This window comes from Emydura macquarii, unplaced genomic scaffold (genome assembly GCF_026122565.2).
Source record: "Emydura macquarii macquarii isolate MOO-44397 ecotype Brisbane River unplaced genomic scaffold, CSIRO-AGI_Emac_v2 contig_1254, whole genome shotgun sequence".
Lineage (NCBI taxonomy): Eukaryota > Metazoa > Chordata > Testudines > Chelidae > Emydura > Emydura macquarii.
The window spans coordinates 1,601,092-1,628,874 of NW_027131391.1; the positions used below are offsets into that span (position 1 = coordinate 1,601,092).

Consider the following 27,783-nt stretch of genomic DNA (forward strand, 5'->3'; position numbering starts at 1 on the left):
GAGAGGTTAAGAAGAGTAAGGGAGGGGATGAGAATGGACATGAGGGATGTCAGGGGATGGGATGGGGTCTCTGGAGCAAGTAGAGGAGTTAGAGGACAGAGCAACTGAGAAACTTCTGCATCTGTGATAAAGAAGGAGAGAGTTGTAGGAGGGGAAGGGAAGGCAAGCCAAGGGAGGGTGAAGATCACATCATATTTTGTCCGTTTTCTCTTAAATGAAATCTGCAAGATCCTGTGTAGAGAGAACAATGGAGGCAGGAGGGCTTGAGGACCAAGTCAAAGGTGAAGAATAAGCAGCCAGGATTGCAACTATGGGATTCAGATGAGTTGAAGAAATAGAGTTATTTAGCTAGGAAGATGGCAGAACTAAAGGAGGATAGAATAAACTTGTAGTGGAGGAACCAACCTGGTCATGGGTCTGCTAGAGATGCTCCATAGCATGAGAGCTGGAGTGAAGGAAGTGGGTGAGTTGGGGGTAAGCCAGGGCTGGGAGTTGGCATGGTGGTCCTTGCAGTGGGAGAGGAGAGCAAAAGAGTTAAGGGTGGAGGAGAGTGAAACATGGAGAGAATCAACCACCAATGGAAGAAAGGGAAGATGGCTGAGAGCGGACAAGAGGTCACCAGTGCTGATAGAGTAGAAATTACAGAAAGGCCAAGTGACGTGGCATACGTATGTGTATTGAGATGTTGCAAAAGAAGACTAGATGATGCTCAGAGAAAGGGAACTCTGCATCAAAGGGATCAGAAAAGGGCAGTACATGGTGAAGACCGACTTAAGTGAATGTCCTTGTGATCATTGTGAGAGTTGGACCAGGCCTGCAAGTCAAATGAAGAAGTGACAGCAAGGAAATGTGCAGCAAAGGAGTTGCATGGGTCATCAACACAGAAGTTGAAGTCACCACAGATTAGTGTGAGAGATTGTGTGCAATGAGGAAGAGAGAACCAGAAGTCAAAATGAGAGAGAAATGCTGATGAGAGCAACATGGAGAGGGAGAGGAGAGAAGAGAAGAGTTGGATGCAGTGCTGTTCGAAATAGGAGAAAAGGTGGGAAGAGAGAGCCATTAGAAGTAGCAAGGACTGGAGAGGAGAAGCCCAACACTCCCACTGTGGTCTAATCCAGGGCAGGATTCAAGAGAGAAGGAAAGGCCTCTGTAAGAGAGGTCAACTGCAGGGGTAGTGTCAGATGAAAGGATCCAGGTCTGTGTCAGAGCCAGGAACTGGAAAAAATGAGATACAGAGAAGCTGTGGATGGTTGTGACCTTTTCACAGATGGAGTGGGCATTCCAGAGACAACAAGAGAAGGGGAGAGGAATGCAGACAGCTGTGAGGTTAGGAACACTGACACAAGAAGGGTGGAGGAGGTGGTGGTGGTAGGGATGGATGGAGGGCCAGGTTTGGGGTAAATATTACCAAAGATGAGGAGGAGGATGTGGAAGTGGAACCCAGATTTCCATTGGCAGAAGAGGAGGCAATTGGGGTGGAGAGCAGGTAGAGCTGGTAGGAACTACAGAGGGGTGAGTAACCAGGAAGGAGTGATGGAGCCAGTGGGAGGAAGGAAGGAGCAAGGAGAAAGACAGCTATTATGATGCAGAAGAGGGGTGTGGTGAGAGCCATGGGCCAATGGTAGCTGGACAAGATTACTATAAAACAAATTACACCACAGAAGGTCTGAAGGCATGCCCCGGCCCCAAACCTGAATCCTTGTTGTCTGGGAAGGGTCCTCTGTTATGTGCAGAGTCTTCTTTGATGGTGAGGGGGGTGAGTCCAAGCTGTGAAGTAGTGGGTGTGGTGGCTTCCAGCCCCAGCATACCAAGTGTGACTACTGTTATCAAACCTTCATGCATTAGAAAAATTCTGCTTAGTGTAATGAGCAGTTTGAATCTTGACTCATTGCTATCACTGATTAACTCCTAGGACCAAACTGAAGTTGCTGTTTAATGAGGGTTAATTTGGCCTCTAGTCTGCATATAGAAACAATCATCTGAATATTCTCTTAGAAAGGAGATGTGGATCTCCTAAATCCTTCCTTAACAGTTCAAATTAGGCAATGATTTTATACACACTGGGGGAAATGAAGAGTGGAAGAAGAAATAGCCTGCAGCCCAGAGCTAAAACCCAAGGGGCTAACCATAATTCAGAGTATACTCTAAAACGTGACTTGTGGGAGAGGCCATGCATGGTATGAAGCACAGTAGATTACAGCTGCAGCCTATGTCTAGTCTAATTTTCTGCTTCTCTCCTGGGATCCTGAAACACTGACAACCTTAAAACCTTACAGCATGCTGTAGCATCAGCAGGTATATATTTCAGGCAGCCAAACAATTACTGTGTCTACCCCTCACCCTGTTTCTCTAATCTCTTGAAGAACCTCAGGCTGTTTTCCAACCTTAATACTCAGAAAGCTTTCCAGTTTTTATTGGTTGCCTTGAAATTACTTTGTTTTTAAACATACACACACATCTATACATATACCTATATTATTTCAACTTTGTAAGAACAATTTCAGCAAATTGCAACATATGATGCACAGAAAAAGCTTTTGGAGCCTCAGATGTATACAAATATAGAACAAATCATAAAATATTTTTGAGATAAAGTCCATTTAAAAAACACCCTCAACATCTTTTGATAAATGAGGGGACTTCAAAAAGTGCTTCACTTGGTTGGCATGGCTCAACTTAGGAACAAGGGAATTCATGGGGCTTTAGAAGTAACCTCTGTTTTGCAGCTTTCAGGGTTTTCTCTTTGTCCTTAACATCAGATACTTTGAAGATCTATTAACACCATCACTTTTTTTTTATTTTAAAGGGACCATATAGGCTCAGTATAAATTGGCCATTATCCTTCTCAAGAAGTGAAACCTTTACCAGCTATGATAATAAAGAAGCTAATATAAGATCCCCTTTTTCTGTAGCAAACCTAAAATCTAATATATACTATGCATTGTTTTCAATATTCCAGCCTTGTACTGCAAAGCTTTATCATCTTTCAATAAACTAGATTAAGCCAAATATGTGTTTGCGCTTATGTTGCCAGATTTCTAATCCTTTGCTAAATCCTCTCTACGTCATCCATCCTGAACTCAAAAGTGTTCATTGAAGATGTTTCCTTAGAAATAAAACATGAGCAACTTTTAATTGTTGCTTCCCTGTGGTCATATTTCTTTAAATGTGTGGTTCCAATACTCCTTTAGTATAAACAGACATAGGAGCTGAGCTGCTGTTGCTGTGAATTTCCACCTTTACCAGTGATATCCCTCTAACCTTCACAGCTCCATATCTTGGCCTAAAGAAATCTTGCTGCACTGTGAACCCATGTAAACATGCTGAGTCACTACCCCATTCACAACAGAGCACATAGACCCTTAGTGGTTCAGATTCATTCACTTTCAGGGTTTTGGTGATAATGGAACTCAAAACAACAACACACCATAAACATCTTAATTTTCCTCCCTCATTTTGGCTGTTGCTAGGATTTCTCCATCAGGCCTTCCTCTATCCTAGTCTCCTAGGGCTAGTTCCACTAAAAGGATTTTGGTGCTTAACTGACACTTTAAGCACCTAAATCCAACATTTAGGTGCCACAGAGACCCTCTAAACCCCCAACTCCACTGCTTTAAAGTATTCTGGATTGGGGGGGGGTCTCTTTTTGTGAGAAGGGGCTGACCTGTTAGCATTTAGCTCTAGGAGAATGTTCACAATTCAGAATCTCAAATGGAGATGGGCTTCTTCCTCTGACCAGGAATTAGGCACAGTTTAGGCCACACATCTCTCCTCAGCATTCCTTCTGGCTAGTTTAGGCAGCTACCCAATCACCTGGCTTCTGTTAATCCCTTTCTTAGGCACCTGATTCGTCCCAGTCATAACATAGGGAGCCTGGACACCTAACTCAGGGCTGTAGATTCTACTGGGCAGCAGGGCACCTAAAAGGTATTGCTATGCTGCAGTCCTTTTGTGGATCTAGCCCCTAGTTCCTTCTCTCTAAAGAGATGCTCCAAACTTCTTTATACCCCTGTTGGCGTTAATTAGCCACACCTGCCAAAGTGAATAAGAAGAATTTCAGTTGCTTTATGCAGACTTCCAACAGCTGCTAAGTAGATGGGTTCACAGAGCAGCCCTGCCCTCCTGTTGTACTACACATACCAGGTATATTAGGGAACACTGAAGCAATATAAGTCTCTTATATCCAATGAGTTTTTTAAAGCAAATTTAGCATAGCTGAAAGGTACTGACTTGACATCCCTAGTGACTGAAGGCCTACTTTATCCACAGAACAAGCTTTCCTGATACTACCCCCATATTCAGCACTGGTCCTAAAGAGAACCATGTCCACAGGCAAGGTCAGTTTTTATTCCTATTCAGTCTTGGTCTCTACAGAGACTTAAAAAGCAAGGTTCTGGTTGGTACTAACTGTGACGGTGCTTTTTTCCTTTAACATGGAAGTTGTCCATTGGGGACTAAACTGAGACAGCAAAACTTATTTTACATAAGGTCAAACAGCCTACAGAAGATAACTTTTGGGAGTGGGGGAATGCTCAAATGAAAACAAAGTACTGAAAATCTCACAAGTAACCTTTATGTGATTCCCAGCTAAACTTTGTATACTTAAAATATTCAGATGATTTTATATTTCAAATAAGCATCCACACTTTGGAGAATTTATCCTGAACTTTAAATCCCTTAAGATTGCCCAATCATTAGTGAAGGAAAAAACGCATTGTCAGCTGTTCAGAAGTGGAAGCATATAATACATATAATGAGTTAATATTCTGGTGCCACAGCATTCATAGTTTCCCATGAACAATGCAAACAGTGGCATCATTGTTAGAGATGTAAGGGGTTATGGGCCAGATCCATCTGCTATTAGTGGAAGTCAGTGGGAATTTTTCCATTTACTTTAATTAGAGTTGGATTGAGCCCTATGTTTTTGTTTTAAATGGAATAAAGATAAATTTGATGTTTTGCATGTAGAAAACTTCTGAAAGCTAGCAGATGATTCCTTTTCTATGGGTGGAGATCTGATCGTATGAAGGGGAGGTCCGGATCCCCTTCTTCCAGCCAGATTTGCCCTGCTATGAGAGAGGGTTCTATAACCAAAGCATTTAGTAAGTGATTCACCGCAAAACAGCACTTGTACATGGTGATCTCTGTGGTTATTCAGTTTCACATCTACTTTATTAGTTCCACATTACTGTATAGTTTGATCATTATTGTACCATTTGTACATGTTACAGTATGGTCAGATCATCACTGTTGATTTTATTTAGATTGTTAGTTTCCAGCTACAGCTAAATGCTACTGCATGGATTTTGTTAGTGTTACATTATGTATCAATGTCTCTTCATAGGCTTATTCAGTATTACATGTATAGAAGACAAATTTTACTATAGAGGTTCTGTTTTTACTGTATTGTGATAGAAAATTGTTTTTATTGTATTGTGACCGAAAATTGATTAATTTGGCTTTATGTGTTCATATAACTGTACAGATTTTGTCATTGTGGTCCATGGAAGTTACTGAATGGATTACTTCAGTTTCACACAGCGTGTAGATCTTATTGTAGGGATTTTGTCACTGTTAAAACAGGAGCGTACTAGGTAGAATATATCTGTACAGATTTGTTAATATTGAGCTGTGTGTAGATTTGGCTCTGTTGGTTGGGTCTGTTATCAATCTTGACATATGTGAAGTCCTATCTGTCCATCTCCATCTAGATATTTATATAATGTCTGAGCACTGAGTTGTGTTAATAGAAGGCTACGTGGACATGTTACCTTACAAGTATAAACAGTGGCCTACTCTGTATAATATTTACAACACAGGTTCCTTCAGTATTCAGTCATGTATATAGTAGACTGGTTCGGTTAGAGTAGAGAACCAAAATACCAGATTTGGAAACACCCAAACTGGGGATTCTGAAAATCCAGGTGTGAATTTTTGTGCTTGATCACATCTCCACTTACTTTTGAGTTTCAGGTGGTGGTTAACTATATAGCTATAATTAGTATTGGACTATGGCTTGTGTTTGTAACTCGGCTAGTTTTGTCACAATTTTATCATACCGGTGATTCTATTTGGCTTCGATCAGTACCTTAAGTACCTAATCTGCATTTGCAGTAATTAGTACTTTATAATTATTTATTTAAGTTGTAAGGAAAATCATTTGAAGGCAGTCTCCTATCAGATTTCCAGAACTAACATTTTTACATTCTTTTGATGATTAACTACCTGCCTTTCAGCTTTGCGCATTAAATACTTTGGGCTAGAGCCGGCTCCCTATTACAGTGCTGATATAATGCACTGATATAAAGATAGATACACTTGCTTAAAACTGGTGTAATAGAGTGGAGATTATGGCCCTCAGAATGGCAGAAAGATCACAAAAACTGCTAGCAGGAATTTCCTTGGATTAATTGTATGATAGTATGTCAGTAACTGTTGTAATAAGGGTTTCCTATAGGATACAAGATGAGAACTGTTCCAGAGTACACCAGATATCCTCTCAGCATCTGTGTAGGAAAAAATCATCCTGCTGGGAGGGGAAGACTATTTCACAGAACACTTCCACCTCATCCTGGTGACCAGTCCTTCCATAACTTCCAGTTTATTAACATCCGTGACTATTCTAATGCTCAGCCCCATCCCTCTGTCATCACTTCTTGATTTTCCACCAGTTCAATCTAAAATTCCTCTACCTCAGTCTCCACAGCTTTTGATTCCTTTTTATCCCTCTCTCCCATCACTAGATCCTCTCAGCCATCCCTCAGCTTTGGCTCACCTCCAACATCCATTTCCACAGAACATATCTGTGAAGTCGCATGATAACAGATTTTTCTCTACTACAAATTCCTACTTTCCTCCTTCAGTTCTGCCATTTCCCTGGCCAAGCAGCACCCTCATTGAATCCCTCACCTGAACTGCAGTTTCCTTTTTGTCACCTCCATAGCTCTGTTCTTAAACCTTTCCCGCCCCTCTCTCTGTGCAAGATCTCCCTTATGCTTTCCAAAGTTAATATTGACAAAATCTGTCCAGGCCCTTTCATCTCACATCTCAAGTATTGTAATATCTTCTCAAATTTTCCCAATCTGTTTTCACCAGTTTGTCTCTCCTCATTCACTCATCTAATTTAGATAGTATGCAGTGTTGTTGTATTCTTGTTGGTCCCAGGATAGTAGAGAGACCAGGTGGGGCAAGGTAATATCTTTTGCTGGATCCACTTCTGTTTGTGAGAGAGAGAGAGAGAGAAAGAGAGAGAGAGAGAGAGAGAGAGACTTTCGAGCTACACAGAGCTCTTCTTCAGGTCTGGGGTCACTCTCACCAATGGAAGTTGAGCCAATAAAAGATATTACTTCACCCACCTAATCTCTCTATTTAGACAGACTTTTGGGGTCAGGGTACATCTCCATCTGTGTTAATTTATGATACTACATACAGGTAAGGTTCTTTTTGAAGCCATTGTAAATGCACTATTAAAATGGCACATGGACCTGAAAACATCACCTTTAAAAGTAAACTATAGGTTCTCATGTTAGTTGGTGCTTTTACACATCACATATCAGGTCCTGCCTTCAGAGCCTAACTTAGTATTTCATCTCCCTTTTGTTGCCAAAAGAAAGTGCGGCTGCCTGTCACTATAGGGAAAGGAACACACATCATTCTGGATCAAGAATACAAGTGAACTGCTGAACATGCTGGAGGTTCAACAACATAAACTTGGTGGGAAGATAAAATGTCTTGAGGCCATGCTCCGTGACACATAATGGATCATTTATCTTTAAAAACAACTTCTTAGAGGCATCAGAACACTACTGGATTTACTTAGAGAATCAAATAAAAGCAAATAATGTTTGTCTTAGAGACATACCAGTGATCTATATTGGAGGGCTCCTTAGATCAGTGGTTTCCAAAGCTCTTGGCCCTCTCTCAACTGTGCTAAGAAAAAAATATATTTATGTATGTCAATTCATAATGCCTTCCTGACTTGCACCCTGGATCTTTTAAACTAGAATATTTGAATCAGTGGAGACTTCAAAAACGAAGTGACATCAGGGATAGGAAAGGCATCCACAACATGTAATAAACTCGACAACATATGGAAATAAAAAATATAAAGCACCAAAACAAAACTGACAATTTTAAATTCAACAGTAATCTCAGTGCTAACATGTGGCTGGGAGAGCTGCAGAGCTACTAAAACATTAGACAGAAAATTAGATGATGAAAATAAATGCCTGTGAACAATTCTGGGTATTGGTTGGAAAGTCTTTGTCACCGATGAAGAGATCCAGGAAATGACCAACCAGCAGCTCATTTCCAGCAGAATCAGAAGAAAGTGTCTATATATCTGGTGCATGTACTCCAGATCCCAACACATAAAGTCCCACATGAAGCTGTCAAATGGAAACCAGCTAGTGTGAGGAACCAAGGGTGCCCAAGAGAAACCTTCACTACCCTTAGTAGGGAGGGCAGAATCATCAATCTCAATACCACAGAGCTTACGGAACCTGGAGCAAATGACAGAGAGGAATGGAAGAGATTTGTTTCCACCCTGTGTGCCAACACTGGCACAGGAAGGATGTAATGTAATGTAAATTTGAATCAACCCTGTTGCTAAGGAGATTATAAGGGGCACTGCCTTTCCACTTTCCCCTGCAGCTCCAGAGTAGGGTGACCAGATGTCCCGATTTTATAGGGACAGTCCCGATAATTGGGGCTGTCTTATATAGATACCTATTACCCTCAACCCCCCGTCCTGATTTTTCACATTTGCTATCTGATCACCCTATTCCAGGAGCAACTCTGATGTAAGTCTTGAGTGCCTCCAACAGCTGGTGTCCCTTCCCTGTTGCTGCTCTCTGTAGCCCCCACCGGTTGGCCACCAGCTGCATCAAAGGGGAGGGAAGAGAGTAACTCTCGCTGCTCCATTGCCTGCTTACTTGTCAGGCTGTAGGAGGCCCAGAGAGGCACATCCAGTCAAGCTCTTCTCCTGCTGAGTCTAGGAAAGTGCCTGGCAAAGTATAGCTACTCCCCCATACAGCCACCCAGTACAGCCCAGGAGAGAAAAGGAGGAGGGAGCTGAGAATCAATAACTGTTTACAGCTGTCTGATTCTTTGCCCCCAGCCCAGTTTAGAGTAGCCTGAAGTGGGCTTCAGCTTGTGCCAGCTGGCAACAGTCTTCTTGTGAGCACATCAGCTAGGAAGAGCTGGGCACTGCACGTTGCAGTCACTCTTCTCCCCTCTGCTCCCAACAAGCCTCCTGCACCAAGAGCTGCAGGGAGGGAAAAGTAGTAGCTATCTGTGCCAGCTCTATGCCTGCTGAGGACTTCATCACACTGGTGGAGGCCTTGAGTGGTTTCTGTTCCCTTTATGCCACGTGAGCTGCAGAGATGGTGGAACAGCACAGCAAATCTGCCTAGAAGTAATTCATTGCAGCCCCTTGACCTTTCGAAATATGTTCAGCTCTCAAACTGAGAAAGTGCGATGTCATTACCATAGACAGTAGAACTCCAGATACTGCGCTCTCACCTTCTTGACTTTGACATTTACTAGAAAGAGACTCCATCTATGTGACCATATAGGATTCCCATAAGGAGAGTTTGGCTCTTGTCACTCTGAAATATTTTATATTGGCAGCAGAAAGTATCACACTATCAGGTTTAAGGTCTCTAAAGATATTTTGTTAAAAATAAAGAGGCACAAAATCTTAGGAATGAATCCTATCTGCACCTCATTTTCCAAGTTCCCCTTTTAATCTCTCTGGTCAAGAAATGGCTTTGTACTCTTCCAATTGTTTTCCGATGATCTCTGCTTGCCAGGAGAGTTGTGAGCATGGTAGTTCCAATACTAGAGTTGAGAAAATAAACCATAGAAGATAATTTTATCTGATAGAGCATTATAACTATGTAGCACTGAGCCTTTTGTAAAGAAGGATATTTTACAAAATGCCATATCAGTAGGTATCGATGATCGAAAGAACAGAAGCATATTCAAAGGAAAAGACTGAAATGTTCTTAATACAACTGTCAAATTTAAGTCATCTACACTTCTCAGGTAAAGACTGTCATTAAAAAAACTAAAATAAAATCCACACTGCACTAGCATATAATTTTTCATTAGTAAATAAGAACGGTACTGCCACAGATTGACAACATTCCATCTGGCCTCTCTTTTTTTTTTTAAATAAACAAAAATGTCCACAAGCAGTTTACAATTTTCTTGAATCTATTTGTTATTACAAATCTCTTTGTCATTTTCCAAATGACTTCTGTGAATAATTCTTGGTTGGTAGCTTGATTGTGAATAGTTTATTCAGATATTTGATATTCAGAATTAGAGCTGTATTGATTAGCTTTGATTGGACATAGATCAGTGTTGTATACAGGAGGCTGAGAATAAGATTTTTAGTGTGAATGCTTTAACAATTTCAAAATTTACTCTCCATTAATATTTTCTAATATTTTAAAATTCAGTTTGTGACATTTTACCCCCAGATAAACTTGTGTTTGAAAATACTTGTGGAAAGCAAATATAAAAATCTTCAAATACAGGCAAAGAAGATTCAGACTTTTATTTCAGCAAACAAAAAATTGTAGAAAAATTTGAGGCATTTGTCCAAAGATTCCTTTGCTATTCCAATGTAGTGTCCTTGGTGGAGCTTCGTATCCTTGGCCTATTAGCCAGTCCTCCAGATCTTACAGATCATGAGGATAGGTTTTTGGGTGTGGTTTGGAGTCTTAAAAACATTATTTATGAGGAGAATATTCTTATTTTTCCTTGGCCATTCAGACCAGAGGGATGACATAACTTAAGAATTTTTTCAGTTACAAGGGGGATGAAGCCTTTGTTTTCCTTCTTCTTAAGATCAGTTTCATATGAGGAAAACATGAGTTACATCATTCTCAGGTGTTCTCTTCTTTGCAAATAAGATAAATCTGATCTGGACAAGATTGACTTCCTCAGTGTACAGAGATCTAAGTCTGGAGGGGACAAACATTATATACTCTCTGGTCAAGTTTAGACTACTTTCACACACTGTTTTGGATGTGGTGAGAGAGCTTCAGGCTACTCCCTGTGTTTTAGACTCGTGCACCATATACTAATAAAATAGAATGGGGTGGCATTGATTCCACTATTTGATTAAAACTAACTCATCCCAGAGGGTCAAAGCAGAGTGCCAACTTTTTCTCAAATAACTACTCTCCTAGATCTTTCTCAAGAAATTATTTTTTGATTCTGACAACCAGGCTAATTATTCCTCCCTTCCCCCAGTCACTAGTTTATTCTGTTTGGGCAAGCTTTTTGAGAACATGGTAGTAAGGAAATTCTGGAATCATTTGAGCTCCTTAGATCTCTTTGAACTTTCAATCATACTTTCAGCCTGAGTATGGTATGGAGAGACATCACTCATTTTCTTGGTTGAAGATCAATGTACTCCCAGCAATGGTTGAAGATAAGGTTTCAGTGTTGATTCCTATAGATGTCATCAGCCTTTGATACTACTGATCAAAAGGTTTGACTAAACCATGGAGGTGTTTATACTTGAGCAGTTCTTGTTTTTGCTTTCAGAGACATCTTAAAGGGTGACACTGAGTAATTGCTCATTCATCTTGCATGTGCTTTCTCGGGTAGAGTTCTAGTCAGTCCTGTTCTACAAGTATGGTGATATAGGCCGTAATACTAGTATTCTTCCCTTTTGAATTAAAGCAAGGTGAGTTCAGTGTCTTTGCTTTCCCAGTATCAAGTTGAGAGTCAGTTGGCTGAGGCTTCTTCCAGAGAACATAGAGGTGATGCTGGTTGGTGGGGGAATTATTCATAGAGTTTGTCAGGGAAGACCATGATTACCCGCAATGACTGAGGGGTTCTCCCAACCTTTGTCAATGAGGGAGGTGCACAATTTAAAGAGTCTGGAGTTCCAGCTGACTGTCGTGGCCAACTTGCTTTTTAAAATGTGTTTTTGTTGCAACAGATGTCAGTTTTTCTTTCTGATATGGTTCTTGTAAAAGTTAACCTGTCTTTTTATGCTCTCCAGACAACGTTGCTGTAATGCATTCTGCATGGGCCTTTGGTATCTTTGAAGAGTCCTTAGAAGGTACAATTTGTGAGGACATGGCTGATTGCTTTCTTAGCAGTGTTAGCCCAGTGAGCTAAAGATTACATTGGATCTCTATTATACAATTCAGCATGTTATTATGGATGTTCAAAGCCCTGTGTGGTTTGATTCATTAAGTACCTGAAACAAAGCTATCTTCCCCCTGTGCTTCCTATGCACAGCTGAACTGATGTAGCTGTTGTGCCTACATTTGAATGTCTGGTAACAGGAGGCAGTTTATTTTCAGTAGAAGCCCTTTGCCTTTGGAATTCACTTTCCCCTGATGGTGTGCCAAAGCTCAAGTCCATTGAATCTCAGATCACCATGAAAAGCCCACTCTTTACTCAGACTTCTGCCTGAGAAAACAGATGATGGAGCATGTTATTTGGATAGATTGATTTTAAGATGTCTCTACTTAGCATTGGTTGCCTAAATGTATTTTTTAAATAATTTCTATGCATGTACCTAGGGCAAATGAAAAAGTCAAAAATACATGTTGGACCCAATTCTTGGGACCAGCTAAGCTGTGCTCAGTGCAAGATCTGAGGGGGTCACTGGTGGCTTCACACCACCATTGTGTAAATCTGGTGGATCTGGAGCCATACGAGGGTTAGTTTAGCCCCCAGTTTGAGTTGGGCCATAGACTGAGATTGCTCTAAGAGGCTATTCTGGTAGCTCTGGCCGTCCCGTTTCCCCTAGCTGCAAAAGTGGGAGGAGGTGACCAGAGTTGCTAGACTAGCTCTACAACACCTAGGGATGCCCCAACAAACCAGGGGAATTCTCAGGTAGCCAGTTAAGCTTGCTGTATGCCCCTTTGCACTGGCAGAGAGATGCAGGGGCTCTAGCAGAACCAAAAATTAGACCCATTATATTTTGGGGGAATAATTAATGTTAGTCACTTGGAACCAGATGTTTGAATGGCACTGACCAACTTTTATTAAATGCTGAGCTCCCTCAATTTAATGAATTAGTGCTCAGGTTACTTAGTGTCTTGCAGGATCAGATACTCACTGAGTTACAGGAAGAACAAAATCTGCAAAGAAGCTACTAATATCTGTGCAACAGGCTGTTGCTTTATCATATGAATGTTCTAAGATAGGTTGCCATCATGTTAGACGATTCAGGATTGCAGCACACTACCAGTCCTTTTTGGGTGATGGAGGATTGTAATTTGCAATTACAAGGACGCAGAGATTCACATTTTTTTTTGATGTTGGAATTTGAATTATTGGGTATTTAAACATTTTTTTCATACAGCTCTATATTGGGTAGACATAATGTAGTAAGGGATATTGTGCTGACATAACAAGAGCAGTGCCCTGAAGCCTCTTAACCTTTGAAACCTGTTAAGCACCAACATTAAGAGAATGCTGAAATTAGTGTCCCAAGAATATTTGTTCAGTTTCTTTAACAAATTCATATAAACCATTGTCACAGTGCTTTTGTTTTTTTCTCTCTGAAGCCATTGTCATAATATTTTATTAACACTTATGCTTGTGGGAAGCAGGTTTTTAAGATCAGACTCAAACACTCATGTAAAGCAAATGTTAAGTTTACTTTTGGTGAACACTTGCAGCAAGACACCTAATCAGAGGAATTACACCCATCCAGTGCAGGGAAAGAAACAATACCATGATCAATCAATAGCTCAGATCTCAAGAAGACTAGGATTAGAATTTTAAACATCATAGTAAAAGTCATTGAATAATAAAATAAACTGCTCTGCTTGTGGGAACTTGAAAAAGCAGCAAAATGTACCCATGAAACAATTAATGTGAGAATGTACTATTTCCTGGGCATTAAGAAAGGGAACAACATAATATGCACTTACCAGCCTGAAGAGAGAAAGCTACATCTACCAGTTGCAAAATGGCTACTATAACACAGCAGCTGCTTGGCTCTGCCAAATTTAAAGGGCCAGCCACAAACAGGAATGCTGGGGAAAAATTCCTATTTGAGAGCAGCTCTGGCCAACGGAGATTTAGTTAGAACTAAGAAGTCACCAAGGAAATGGGGACGGTGTTAGTTTTGTAGTTGTAGCTATTGTATAACACTTATGATTTATTCACTCAGCTCTATTAACCTCTCTGTGCATACAGTAGTTGGGTTTGAGGGCTGCTAGTAGCATTAGCTGCATCATTTTATTTACAGACTTATGGAGTCTGGTGTCTTTAGTTATACAGAGGAGTTCTTAATTTTACTTTTATATAGTTCTAGTTTCATAAGCCTTCTTCTATCAGCACAATATAGCATAATGGAAGTTTAGCCACTGAACTTACTTTATTCTCTTTGCTTTTAACACACCAAGACAGAAATATCACTTTATTCCATGTATAAATATATTGAATGTTAAAATTATTTTATTAATATAATCTGACCATTTTGATTTTATGCCTTATTCTTCCAAGTGTTTTGGGGAAGAAAGGTGGTGGCTTGGGTTTTTTATTTATATGTTTATTTTAACAACATAAGAACACAAATTATACTCCTGTGTGCTAGACGTCCCCTCAGCTTAACCTTGAGTATTCATGGGAATCATACACACTTGTTCTTTGTTCTTTATCTGATTTAAAAAAAAAAATCAAAACACCCATTCTGAAGATTAGGGCTCTGTGCTAGAAGGATAACTTTGTTTTTGTAACCCGGTTGTCACACTCTCATTTGGCCTGCTTACAACAAAACACAGTTGTTGGCTGTTTTGCAACATTAACTATGTCAAGTATATTTGTATCAACACCTATAATGCTACCTAATTGTGTTTGTGTCAGTGCATTTTTGGAAAATGCAAGCAGTTATTTCACACTGCTTCAACAGAGAATTGAAATCCTTAAGAACATGCACACAGAGCAGCATAGCAACATGTGAGGAATGAACTCTAGAACATTGCTCAGAGAACTAGGGGGAAAGGACAGTCTAACTTGTTTAGGTGGGGCTCATCCCACCTACATAGTAAAATAACATTGTTAGGATTTGGTTACTGGGGGGGAAAAAATCACATGCAAACCTATGCCACTAACAAGAACATGATTAGCTGATATGGGTGGTAACTGTGCATCAACTGTGTGTTAACATAAACCATGTTGAGAACCAACTATATCACTAACCAGTTACAAAATTGATTAAACATTATAGGGTAGATGGGATTGAATTCAACTAGTGGCAAGCCAGATGCTTTGCTGTTTTATGGATCTGCTGCAAAAAAACCCCACCAAATTAGCTAGTTCAGGGTACCTGCTACATGCACATGGTAGGGTTTGTTTAGTGATGTAAGAAATAGATATTAATTTTCTGATTACAAACATTCTTATTTAGCCATCATAACATAATCATGTTCAGCAACTTCCATCATGGTTAACAGTGACAAATTGAGTTTGTCCCCTGATAGGTGGAAGCAACCAGAAACTGTCCCCATTGTATGCCTATTTTTTAAACATATACATATAGTAGTAATTCCTCCACTGTCTCAGCCAGGCGGAGAAAATGAACACCTGTATTTTTGTGTGCACAGTCAGTTGCATGCGCAAAAATAAATGTTTGGAATTTGAGGCCAGTTCTGAAAATTTGCCTTTTAGTGTCCCTCTATTAACCAATGTGATCCTTAGCAATTTGGCTGGCTCTAGTCACGGCCCAACCGTCTCTGGAAATGATTTCTCGCTCTTCTTTCTCACTCTTTACTATGTTGCATGTGATCTAGAAATACAGGGGACAATAATCCATGGGCTGGAATGAGTTTGAAGAAATAGGAAGGGATTGAGCAGTAGCGTTCATAGGATTGGATTGGATACTGGTAAATATATTTTGAGAGTTTAATAATATGAATAATCTATGTCCACTACGATATGGACTGTAGAGACATTTGAGTTTTTATTGAGCTACTGAAAATAATCACGTGATCTTTACTACTTGAAGTGATGTCTTAGAAAGCTGTTCCTTTCTGAAATTATGCCATCGATTTTCTGAGCTGTGATTTTTTTAAAATTATTTTATGGTGGGAACGGTTTAAAGTCTAAGGAAAATGGCAAATGAGGGCCCAGATTAATAGACAGACAGCACTTTTCAATGCTCTTCAGCCTTAACTAAAAATGACAGTTGAGAAAGCGGAGTTCTTTCATTGTATTTTTATTTGTATTTTAAGGGCTCTCACATTCTGCTCTCACATTGGTGGGCTCTCACATTTTAAGGGCTCTCACATTGGTGTAAATTTGGAGTAACTCAAATAACTAATTAGGGTTATTCCAGATGTACACCAAAGTACACAAGAGCAGAATTTGTTCCTCTCATATCATATGCTGGTTAACTCTACCAGAAACTGAATTTCCAGGAACCACGTGGAATGAGAAGGAATTTCAGTCTCTTTGAGTCCAGGGTTTCCCACGTAGGGTCATCTCATCTTTACGATAGCTGAAATCTGCACTTCTTAGTCACTGTCTTTGACTCCAGAAAGAGTATTTGAGAAAGTGAATTATGAGTATGGACTATAAAGTATAGGCCAAATTTTGCTCTCAGGTATCCTGAAGTAATGCAGAGTAATTCCATTAAGGGCAATGGACTTACTCTAGATTTTTATTGGTGTTATAGAAAGCAACATTTAGTCCTATATATTTCAATATAGGACAACTCATCCCTCTAGTTAGAATCTTCTTTGTTACAGAATGTGATGTTAGTAATGATTTGAATCCGAAGTCATCTGGTCTAAAGAGAGTTATTGAATAAGCCATGCTGTCAGGAAATATACAGTTCAAAATAAACTTAGGTACAGTATCTGACTTTATTCTTACAAAAGTGTGTTATGCTGTTACTGGTGCAAGTGGTTAGTGTCAACCTTTACAGTATTTATGGAAGGCCAATTATTTAGCAATAACACTGCATATTTCATAGCAACTACAATGTGATGTCTGATTACTCTGATAGTTGACACATTAGAGTTGATGATGTTGTATAGAGTTATGGGATTTCCCATTGTGCCAGTGACCTCACTGAAATCTGCCATTAAATTGTTCAGTATTGTTCCTAGAGCAGTGATTCTCAACCAGGAGTATGCGTACCCCTGGGAGTATGCAGAAGTCCTCCAGGGTTACATCAACTCATCTAGATATTTGCTTAGTTTTACAACAGTCTACATGAAAAGCACTAGTAAAGTCAGTACAAACTAAAATTTCATACAGACAAGGACTTGTTTATACAGCTCTATATACTATACTTTGAAATGTAAGTACAATATTTATATTCCAATTTATTTATTTTATCATATAGTAAAAATGAGAAAGCAAGCCTTTTTCATTAATACTGTGGTGTGACACTTGTATTTTTATGTCTGATTTTGTAAGCAAATAGTTTTTAAATGAGGTGAAACTTGGGGGTACACAAGACAAATCAGACTCCTGAAAGGGGTAAAGTAGTCTGGAAAGGTTGAGAGCCACTGTCCTAAAGGGTTTAGGAGAATTTGATTAGCAAATTAGCAAACATGGTGGATCTGTGCATGTTCCTATGGAGTTTACTCTTGCTCCCATTGAAATCCGTGACAAAACTTTTAATTAACTCTACTGAGAGCAGGATCAGGCGGCCTTTAAGCAGAGACAAAGGGCAAAATTCTGCTCTCACTGACCCTGCTGTCAATCTGGAAAAGCCCTTTTGAAGTAGGAGGTGTTACTGCAATTTACACTAGTGTAACAGAGTAAAATTTAGACCAAGGACTCTAATCAGATTAAAACAAAGTGAAAAGATTCCCCCATACTGCTTTATTGTTGCACTTGAGTCAGTACATGGTAAGATGATTATCTGCTGAAGGTAGAGGGGAATTCATCTTTGGGCCATATCATTCGTTGATGTAAATTCACATAGCTCCACTGAAGTCAAGGGAACTATGCTGATTTACATCAGTTGAGGATCTGATCTCTTATATTTGTCTCCTGAATTTTCCCACATACCTAACATCATTATCACTCTTACCCTCCCCGCAACACACACTCCCTAAGATGGAGGGCCAGGTTCCATCATTGGGTTCTGTCTAAAAAATAATAAATTTTAACTTTTTACTGTTACTAGCAGAAAACATTTCACATGTAAACTGACCTGAGACAAGGAAAACACTTTACCTTCAGACTTTCAGAGCCACCTGAAATTCATTTTTAAATACTTTTGTCATGGCTAAATTCAAAACCAAGTCCTGTAGATGAAATCTTGAACTCTACTGGAAGCTTATTGTCTCTGACTCGATATTAATTACTTCAGAAAAGTCTCAGTTCACTTAATCACCGATCACGGAACAAAAAAATATTCCATAGCTGGAATCTTTATAGGGACCAGCTCAGACATGAGAGTTCTCCCCACCCTTCCACAGAAGTGGTTTGATTTCCACTCCATACATGAATATGCACACAGAATAACGACTCTTCTGAAAAAACAAGATCCAATGCATTGGAACTGGGGGATGTCAAGGGCTTTAATTTTAAATGTGCTGCATACCCAAAAGTTCTTCTACTTGATTGTACACATCACCTGCTCTCTTGTAGAAAGCAACCCCATCCTTCCTTGTATTTGGGCCTATCCTGTGATAGTGTCCTCCATCCAAGGGCAGAGATCAACCCTTTTTGGGTGACAGTTTCCCAACCAAATCAGTCAGTAGGGAGAGCCATGTTAATGGCATGAAGCATGGTTTCCTGCACAAATCTGAAAGTATCCCTTCTGTTACCAGATATATGCAATACTAAAGAAAAGTCAATAAAGCAGCACAAAAGAGAAGAGTTTAGCTATCATTTGGATATAAAATACCTAAATTCATAAGGTTAAAAAATCTTCAAGAAACAACAAAATACAAACTAGTTTTTAGTCCTTGTTGACACATATAAGTATTCACATTGGCAGGGCTTTTTAACTGACCTACTGCTATAACCTTTACAGCAAAATTGATTTTTGTCTGTCACCCTAAGGGTGTGACCCACAATGGAGCGAATTATGGAGGCAATGTTAAGAACAGATTGTGGGGACAGGGAAGTCAGTAGCAGCATATCGATGAATGCTGAGTGAAAAGCACTGAATTTTTCCACAAATCTTGCAGAGGCAAAATGTAATCGAGATAAGTCAATAGCCACTAGAATAAATACTGCAAAAGCACACATTGAACAGTTTGTATAAAGCAATAGCCACAAACAGAAGAATTCTATTACCAGAAAGAAAACTGGCATGTATTTCTCTGCTGGTGTGCGGGGGCTCTGGGTTCCTGGGATATTTTTCTATGTTTTAATAACTTACTAAAATATAGATACACTAGATATAGATATCTAAAAACCTGAGGTTCAGAACTGCAGATGGGAACCATACACAGGTACAGATTAATATAATAAAACCTCTCCACGCCTTCAGATGCATTAACACACAATGAGATAATGTGCCCTACCTCCACAGAGCTGTTCCTCAGAGCCAGGCATGCTTAGGATTTAGCAAGATGTGCCATTTATAGGAAAAAGCTATCATAAGAATCCAACAGCTAGGTGCCTTTTCTAATTAATGTTATGTTATCTGCACCCCCTAGGATGACGTGGTCTTGTACAAGGGAATGTGACGGGATGGAGGGAGGACAGCTTCTAGCAGGCACAATCTGGCTAAATTACCTTTCTGAAATATTAGCTGAGCACAATGGACCTTAGTATGGCTCAGGTATTGCATATGAATGGATTAGAATCCAGGATAGTAAGGGAGATGACTTTATTATGGGGAAAAGAGAGCAGGCTGAAGCAGCAGTTGACACAAGGCCAATATCCCTTGAGAAGGTCATTTTCACTGTATCAGAAGCCTTCCTCCCTTTACTATTTTTCTCTCCACACAGCAAAACATTTCTAGCCCACAGTGACATTCAGCTGTGCCTTCAGCCAGCAAAACCTTCCTCTATTGTTTCAAAATCACAACTCTCCCTCCTCCCCTTTTTCAGATTCCTTCCTATTCAGAAAATAGAGGAGAGAGTTATGCTAATCCTTAATCTGATTTAAGAGAGCGAGAGAGAAATGCCGAGCATTTCACTTACCTTCTCGCGGCCAGACAAGCAGGCAGCCTCCACCTCTTCAATTCATCAGTACAAATGTTCACATCCACCGGAGCTTCCCTGTCTCTCCTGTGGCCCTTTTTCGCATCAGTATCTAGGATTCACAGGGAGAAGCTGGACAGCAGCTGCAGAGACATTAGACCAAAAGCCCATGTGAGGGAGAACATTTGCTTTTTTCCATTTTCTTCCTTTAAAAAAATAAAACAGAAGCACTTGAATGTGTCCCGTGGTCCCCTGGTGTGAGACAGGGAGGTGGTTAGTGATCACACAGAGAAGACAGGGCAGGGGGAGTTTTTGGTTGGCTGTAGTGGGAGGAGTCAAAGATAGAGAGCTTGTTTCCAAGTCAACAGAAGGTGGGGGTACAGCTATCTTTACACTGAACCGAGGACCACACAGAGCACAGCTGTCTGGCTCGGAGGCGCTTGCTAACTTGCAGAGACACTACACTACTGGATTGGCCGTTTTAGAAGACAGAGCGTGGATTGTCACATGTGTTCTCCAATGGAATAGCAGGGAACGTGCTGCTGCTTAGGGAGGGGGAAAGGCAGTGCTGGAACCATGCTCACTGCAGCGCTTCGCTTTCTCTCCTTTCTCTTGCCCTTTCCCCGTTTGCTAGATAGGTCTCGTTTTATAAGGAGCTATGTCGCTGAATGGTTTTCTTGTCTTCAGTGCTATAGCACACATGCATTATAGAATACACATGCACATATACACACTGTACTGCATACTCTACAGTCTAGATTAGGCCTGATTATTTTTTAAAATAATTTTGCTGTGTCTTTTTCTTTCTAAGGCAGTGATGCTGTTGTACTAGGCACCATCGACATGAATTTTAGAACAACAGTTCTCTGGAGGGAGAACATAATTCAGTTTATTTAAATATGTTTATTTTTGTGTTTGTTGCAGTTTTTCCTTCTCATTCTCTCTCTACTTTGCACATATTTTCATTTTTCTTTTTGCCTTTCACAGTTTCTCATTGGATTGTCCCTTTTACAGCTATAGAATTGATTGACCATTGTGAAAGAATGCAGTCAGTGTCCAGTATCAACATCTTCCAAGCTTCAATTTACCTGTGAACTAAAGCATTCCATTACCATGTTAATGCCTACATTATCCTACTTATTATCATCATCCTTGTTCATTGATGACATTTTCCTTTTAATCCTCTCAAGCTGATCAGAAACTTCTCAAACGGTTTATCAGTAGCCTCAGAGAATGTGTGATCCTCCTGTTCTGATTGCTAAGAACTTTTCTTAGTAATGTTTCATCAATGGACGCATCTCTACTGGAGGTAGCAACATTAGTGCAACAGGATTTGGGCGTTTTTTTTTTTTTTTAAACCAGCAAGTAGGGCTAGACAAAAAGGTGGTAACAGTACCTGAGTGCTATCTACATTACCATTGCACTGTTGATATCACTGGTTGAGCTGCAGCATTGGTGGAGTTTTCAAGTGCAGATACAGCCTAGAAGCCTGCTCAAACACCCGTCACATAAATAAAAGCCAAGCATTGAATCTCAGAGTAAAAGGGACATTTTCCCAGCAGGTATAGGCATTTTCTTCTTAGGCAATATCTACATTAGAAAACGTTTGCCAGTACATCTATACCAGCAAACCCTCCTAGTGTAGACACAGCTTTTACTAGCAAAAATGTGCTTTTGCCAATATAGTTTATACCAATTCCCAGAATAAATTAAGCTTATATTGTCAAAACCACTTTTTTGCCAGTATAATTGCATTTACATTAGGGCTTTTACTGGCATGGAAATGTCATAAAAATATTCAAATCCCAACCAACATTATTATACCAGCAAAAGTTTTACGTATAGACCCACCAACAAAAAACAAACAAACTGGGAGACTGTTGCTAGAAATTCTGAATATGCAAATACAGTCCGAGGTGTATTTTCATATGAGACAATGATCAATTTTGAAATCCTACTAGAAATAATGTTTTGCTTTTAGTTTTCAATATTCCTTTCCCTTCCCATTGCACACAACTACACTGCCAAGGCAATGCAACCACAAAACAGTTTCTATATATGAAAGGATAGTATGTGGATTAAAGGAACCGTAACAAGGTTTGCAGCTTAATCTGCCGTTCCATAAAGAACTAATACTGTAGTTACGAAAGCAGCCAACACATTAGATGCTACTGTACCTTCTGAGTAGTACTTTACATTTCAGAAACAGCACCTATAACACATGGAGACTGAATTTGAGAAGTGAAGCTGTTGTGAGAATGAGGCAAATCAATGGTGTGGCAACTCTGTTTGGTGACACAATTTTAGTTTTGTTGTGGCAGTGCAACAGTATGGGGACTATTCATATCTTCTTGATCAATGGTACAGACAAATTCCATGTTTCCATACAAACTCCTCTAATACAGGCAAAAAAGAATTCAGTGTTCCTATACTGAACACAGGTACATCTTTCCCTCAATTTCATCTCCACATCCTGCTGCAAACAGCTAGTCTTCAGTAAGGCATTTCTCTTTTGAATTGATTGCAGCATTGGCACTCCAACTCCCACAATAATTGTAAGGAAAATATATGGCAGATGAGCCTGTGAGGCTGCAAATGACTCTTACAGGTGATTACATGCCAAAGTAAATCTGGGGTGTTTGATAACCAGAAAAGCCATTTATTGTTAGTAGATTTCAATGCTGTAACTGTTGTTCTGATTATATGCCTATATAACCCCCGCTCCAAACCCACAATGCATGTTGAAGAAGATGTATAATTTTCATGCCTTGAGATTGTTGGAAAATTCTATGCTGCTGCCTTCTTAGGCATTCCATAAATGTCACTTTGGGGGGGTGAGTGTCTTGGTGAATAATTGTTTGAGAAAGCAATCTGGTTAGGGTGATGTGTCTGGACCCTTCCTTCCCCTAATGCCCCTGTGTAGGACAGGCCAAAATTTTACTCATTGTCAATAAGAATTTTGGTGTCAGTCTGAAGCAGCTAATGTTTAACTAGCAAGATGTAATTAAATCTCTCTCTTATATAATACCCAATATACTGTATAGCAGGGTACATATTTGTCCAAGTATTTGTTCATCTTTACATGGCCAATCACTACTGACCAATGTTGAATCCTAGCTTATTTGTTGGTATTTTGGGGAGGGATAGGTTTGTTTCTCAGACCAATAAAATTCTTGAAGTTATACAGAATTCATACATGTTTAGTTTCAAGGTAAATTCTCATAAAATAGAAACATGTTAGAAGTTGAAAAATTCAGTAGGATTTTTTTTAATTTACTTCACTGACATTTATTATATATGTACAATAATATCAAAACACACAGTGTTTTTGTAGGAAAAAAAAAAAGCTATTGAAAGACCATAGGCATTCCCTCAATTTCCCTTCTTTATATTGCACAATTTAATTATAATAGTTTTATTTCATTCAACTTTCTATCTAGCACCTTCTTTTTAAGAGTAATTTTAGATCTGGGTTAGTTATATATAGAAAGGCCTGTGATTCGCTTTTTAGCACATGAAGAATTGAACAGAACTTTTAGAGAAGATTACAAGTAGCTGTATTCTTATTTTTAACTATTTTCTTCACATGGAGTAATTTGAAATAACATCAGATACAGATTATAGGATTCTGATATTTATAACTTTCAGGGATACTGCTTCTTTGATACCAATGACTTCAAGATGAGGAAAGAAATCATGAATGCACTTTCCTGAAGGTGGTATCAGCTTGGGTTAAAAAAAGATGGGAGCCCAGTGGGTCTCAGGACTGTTAGGGTGAAATTCTGGCTCCAGTCAGGATTTCACATTTAGACCATGATCCTACCCCATTAAAATAAATGAGAGCTTTTAAGAAGATCAAACCCTTGGGGTATGTCTGCACTATGATCTGGTGTGTGAGTCCCTTGCTCACATACACCTACTCACACTACCAATACCCATGCAACTGTGGCTACACTGCTATCTAAATTCACACTAGCTCAATGAGAGCTAATGTGAGTGTGTGTCCATGAGCAGGGGAATCACATCCCAGCTCCTACTGTAGACATAAACTTGACAGGGAAACTAGGATTGACAGTGAAAAACACTTGAAGATTTAAACCTAGATAACCCACATGGTACTGCTAATGTTACCAGTAGGCTAAATGGGATGTCCTTTCTATTTTTGTATCTTGAAAGACTAGAAAAGTCTAAGAATCAGGTGTCCCATAAACAAAATTATTTGGAGAGAAAGTTATTCTTCTGAACAGAATTCAGCTGCAGATCAATTTTTACTATGTTAAGAGCTTTTTCTTCATATTCCTATTGTATGTGCAGCTCCAAGTCATTGGGTCAAATGCTGAATCAGAATTCACCACAGAAGCTAAGTCTACAGTAACAAGCACAGAATCCAGCAGCTGGTGGACAGCTGCCTAGGGCTGGCCTAGAGCCCTGGAAGATATGCTGGTTTTAGTTGTGCAGTTAACATTACATAGTAGTTTTCACTTATCATAAACTTCATGATGAAAAGGTGGGCCCTAACTCTTTCAGAGACTCCCAGAGAAAAAAATAACTGAACAGGGATTGTATTAAATAAGTGTAATTTTCTGTAAGTTATCCAGCCTTCAAATTACAGCACCATTACTGAGTTGCTGCAGCTTTCTGATTTCAGATTTGAGGAAAAAGAAGGTTTTTGCCACTCAAAAAGGATATCTTTGTTGGGTTCTAACAAACTTACAGGTGGACTGCAAAGTAGAGCTATTTCTTGAAATTTCTGTCGAGAGCTTTAGAACATGAAGGGAGACTGTAACCAGAGAATTTGTCCAATGCATGTTGGCACAGACCTTGGTAGGTTAGCCAGTGCAGGGCAGATACCCATGCAATACAGACTTGAGCAAGAAGGCTTAGTTATATATTTCACTATAGCATCTCAGGGCCTGATTCTTCACTACCCTACACATTGTGTAGTTTGCACAGGTGTAAATGACTAAGTGCAAAGTGGGTGTTCAACATAATCACAAGTGCACATGGAGAAGTCTGATTTGGTAGCCCTGTACACAAAGATCAGGATACTTACCTATTTTGTAAAGTGTTTTGAGATCTATGACCAAAAACCACTATATAAGTGTTAGGTATTGTTATGTTCTTATTATTATTACTACATAAAGTGCAATAAGCACGATCAGCTCAAACTTGTCATTTTAGAAAATGAGTAAGTTTCAGGATTTACACCTGTCCAATGTTTGTGATTTTACTATATCTATTTTTAAAAGTGTTTTCTCTCCATTCTTGCTATGTAAAAGACCCATGCAAACCACAGGGGGAACTGACTATAAAGGGAAACCAGTGAAACAGGTGACACATAGTGTGCTGCTAAGTGTACACAGCAAACTAAGTGATTATAAAAATATATATATTTTTCTTCTAATCTTTCTGCTCATGTAATTTGAGGAGTTGCTTGTAACAATAGTACATTTTTAAAACTCCAGAAAGAAGTGTGGTTTTAGAGTTGATTGTGTCCTTTTCAGAGTCTCCCAGAAACTGAGCACATGGTTTTTGGAATCTTTTATAATTAAAGTGTTGTTTGTTTTCCCTTTCCAGTTAAGGCTCCAATTTTTGTAAAGACTTTTGCTTGTGCTTAAATTTAAGCATATGTGTGGTCCCAGTGAAGTCTACAGGAACTCTTGTGCTTTAAGGTAATCGTGTGTGTTTGCAGGCTCTGAGCCTAATACTCTAAGGCAAGTTAAGCAGGAGGTCCTTTTTATTTTTAATCTTGAAAGGTGAGATGTCTGTAATGGGAATGCTGTAGCATTGTACTCTTTTTACTTAATTTACTAAAAATGTCCACCTGTTTTAATTGTTCAGCTGTTCTGGTGTTGGCACCAGTGAGAGCTGTAGTGGAAAAAAGGCTACAGTGGCTTCTGGTAGTTATACCACTTTCTAGTTCAGCAGATCTGGCCATAGGAGCCTTGTCTACACTAAAGCCTAAATCTGCACTTTTGGGTGCTCCTGGTTCAGTTATCCTTCAGATGCTTGGGAAATTTCTTTTCATATTGATTACATATTTTTCCTAGAGTCAAAATTGGTGAAATGTAGATTAATTTTTTTTTTTGTGTGTAGGGGTGGTTAATTGTTGTAAATCCAACTGTAAAAATAACCGGAAAATATTTATTTTAGAATGATAGAACTTACTGTCCTGTGGCTTTAAAATCCTCCCTTCCTTGCAGGGTGAATGCCATTGAAATTCCAGTAGCAAAAACACCTCAAAAAGAGGTGGAATTTTAAGGCTCAAGGACTATCTTATAGCTGCTTTGAAATTTCTGATGTATAATTTTTTCAAATGGAAAACCAGTTTTTTCAGTCTCTGAACACAAACCTGCTCCTTTTGAATTTAATGAGAGTAGAATCAGGTCTCTCCATCATCAGACTGGGCCCTTGAAACAGAGGATGATTAAGGCTTCAGCTCTCACTGAGAGAAACAACGACTTCTTTCCCTTAATGATGATAATGCAATGGTGACAAGGAGTTTAGAATATGCTTACAAAATTATTTTCTAAAATATATATATTCCCATGTATCCAAATTAAATTTTATAATAATATGCAGCTCTTGCATAGCACTTTATCAGTAGATCTCACATTACTCTACAAAGGAGGTCAGGATCATTATCCCCATTTTACAGATGGGGAAACTGAGGTGCAGGAGGTGACATGACTTGCCTATGCTCATCCAGAGCTGTGAGTAGAACCCATGTCTCTTGAGTTGTGGTAAAGTGCTCTAACCACCATGCTGCAGGCCCAGATCTTTAAAGGTATTCAGGTGTCACTAACTCTCATTGATTTCAAACGGACTAACACCTTTGATGTGGGCTACACTGCCTACAGTGATAAAGCTTGATTGTTCCCCCAGATCTCAGCATAGTGAGCCTTTCATATATGGATGCCCACTTCTTTCTGTAAGGGGGTCAGAAATCAGCTCTTGCCACAAAGGCTCTGTATGCATGAATAAGGAGGACTCTTGGGTTCTGTTTCCAAGTGGGGTCTAGTGGTTAGAACAGGGGAGGGGGCATTCATAATGAGCATTCATAATGCTGGAGGGTCTATTCCCAACTCTGCAACTGACTTACTTGCTCACTGGGGGCAAGTCAGGCCCCTGTGCTGTGCCTCAGTTTTCCCAGTTATAAATTGGGGTTTAGTACCCTGCCCTTCCTCAAATGGGTAGGAAGGGGGGGTGGTTCATCCACCAGGTCAGTCTTTGCTACCTTCCTGTATGTGCACTGAGCATCTGTAGCATTAAGGGCTGTCTTTACAATGGATTTACTTTGTGAGTTTTGTTTCCTGCCCCAGTCCCTTGGGCTATATTAATACAAAAACAAACTGCACAGGAAATGGGGTCCTTGGGCTCTGAATACACATGATCCTTCCCCAAACCCCACAGGGAATCTGCAAAAGGTAACAAATTCTTGGCTTTACCTTTTGTTCATAGCTCTGCCCAATAGGGAACCTCTGGTTCCAGAGGCAGCTGCTGGTGGGGGATTCCCTGGCAGGCCACTCAATTAGAGCACTGGTGCTCATGAGTCAGATGGGAGGCAGATTGGCTTGAAGCCAATGTGAAGGATGGCATTGTGCCTCTGGCTGTACCCTGAGATTAATAGGGCTCCGGAGTCACACACTCTGCTTCTTCCATGGGAGGAACAAACCTG

At 39.7% G+C, this 27,783-nt stretch overlaps 2 protein-coding genes across 6 annotated transcripts in view; one reads left to right on the forward strand and one right to left on the reverse strand.

Moving 5' to 3' along the window:
• Window positions 1-27,783, forward strand: part of RSPH14 (radial spoke head 14 homolog) — a 148,604-nt gene that overhangs the window by 102,569 nt on the left and 18,252 nt on the right. The gene's annotated exons all lie outside the window — the stretch shown is intronic.
• GNAZ (G protein subunit alpha z) overlaps window positions 1-27,783 on the reverse strand; it is a 114,638-nt gene that overhangs the window by 81,939 nt on the left and 4,916 nt on the right. For 3 of the 5 annotated variants that reach the window (XM_067550022.1, XM_067550023.1, XM_067550026.1), the window contains exon 2: window positions 20,106-20,248. The gene's annotated coding sequence lies outside the window, so the exon portion shown is untranslated. Of the gene's footprint in view, window positions 1-3,664; window positions 3,827-13,916; window positions 13,945-20,105; window positions 20,249-27,783 lie in introns of those variants that run through there. The other 2 variants (XM_067550024.1, XM_067550025.1) reach the window with 2 other exon arrangements.